Source organism: Austrofundulus limnaeus, unplaced genomic scaffold (assembly GCF_001266775.1).
Source record: "Austrofundulus limnaeus strain Quisiro unplaced genomic scaffold, Austrofundulus_limnaeus-1.0 Scaffold38, whole genome shotgun sequence".
Lineage (NCBI taxonomy): Eukaryota > Metazoa > Chordata > Actinopteri > Cyprinodontiformes > Rivulidae > Austrofundulus > Austrofundulus limnaeus.
The window spans coordinates 687668-689162 of NW_013952440.1; the positions used below are offsets into that span (position 1 = coordinate 687668).

At 43.0% G+C, this 1495-nt stretch overlaps 1 protein-coding gene across 1 annotated transcript in view; it reads right to left on the reverse strand.

Moving 5' to 3' along the window:
- mgat5b (alpha-1,6-mannosylglycoprotein 6-beta-N-acetylglucosaminyltransferase B) overlaps window positions 1–1495 on the reverse strand; it is a gene marked incomplete in the record, with an annotated part of 112538 nt that overhangs the window by 81371 nt on the left and 29672 nt on the right.

A 1495-nucleotide genomic window follows, 5' to 3' on the forward strand; every position in this document is an offset into this window, starting at 1 on the left:
GAGAGGAGTAAAGTAAGCCATCTTTGTGAAGAAAAACCGTCCACCGTTAAACAGAGGTGGAGGTCTTCGTGTCCAATTGTCTTCCGCCCACAATGCTGTCATTGCAAGTATGACTGTGAGCAATAGGTGTGAATCAGGGCCCCAATGATACCAACACAATGAGGGAGAGAGGGACAAAAACAAGGGGACGTCGAACCCCGCTTGCATTCACTACATTCACATAACACGACACGGATCAGGTGATGGGGCACATGACCCTCTATGAACAATAGAGCCAATCAGGCCTATTGTTAGTCGATGGCCCTCTTTTGCATTTGACTAACCTCTTTGTCCATGTGGAGGCAGTGCTTTTAAGGCTGAGTTCACCTGAAACTCATCAGACTGAAGAAGTCTCTTGAAGGAGAGATGAAACGTTTCACTAAAGAACAGCCCATCCAAAGGACCTACTTATTTTTTTTCTTTTAGACATAAATTTCAATATTATTTTGAGATTTACTTTTGCCAAATATCCTACATTCTGAGTCACACAAATGGTTACTGAAGCTAAAATATTTAATACAAATATTTAGTCACAATTCTACTGAGCCCTCGAGGGGACACTGGGAGACATWTACAGTATATACTTTTTGTTGTTCTGCTCTCAGAGGAGTAAGATGCTTCTTCCTTCTATCCTGCCCTTCCTTATCTTCCCTGCTTTGCTGCTTGGAGCCTTCTCTACATTTTTCATCCATCCGAAACCAGAAATTATGGATATTCTTATTTTTCTGGACTTGGTTAGCTGGTCTCTCAATAAAACTTTTGGAACAAAATTTTTTCTTCTTCCTTGGGAGGACATGTCAAAGGTGGGACCTCTGTTCTGCTCTGTTCTGGATATACTGTATATCTGGACTCCGATCACTGGATTCTACAGATTGGCTTGGTGATCTCCTGGTGTTCTACGAAACAGCGTCGGTGGCTTTTCATCTCCTGGCTGACTGACCAATTTGATGGATGGCCGTATTCTATCAGCACTCGGACATTTGCCTTGAGCGAGCTGGACTTGGTCTGCAAGCGGTTCTATTGAGGGCTGCAGGCCGGCTGTGGTCCCTGGACTTTGCTGGCCAGATGAAATTTTTTTTTTTTTTCATAAACACCAAAGTGTGTCACAATGTTGATATAACATGATGTTTTTGCTTTTTTCCCCATCTTTCCCTTGTGTGGTTTTTAGTTTTTCTGTTGTTCTGTTTGTCTAAAGGTAGTGCAACTGCGTTTGCTGCATGACCTGTCTTAACTGCCCCCTCTCCCCTTCCCTGAATGTACAGCACCATGTGAATTTATTTCTGTGAAAGGTGCTATGATGAAGATTTCATTTTTCGTATGATCTGGCACCTGCTCACAGTGCCAAAACCACTGGTGAATGGTTTACTGACCATGGTATTACTGTGCTCAATTGGTCTGCCAACTCTCCTGACCTGAACCCCAGAGAGAATCTGTGGGATATTGTGAAGAGAAAGTT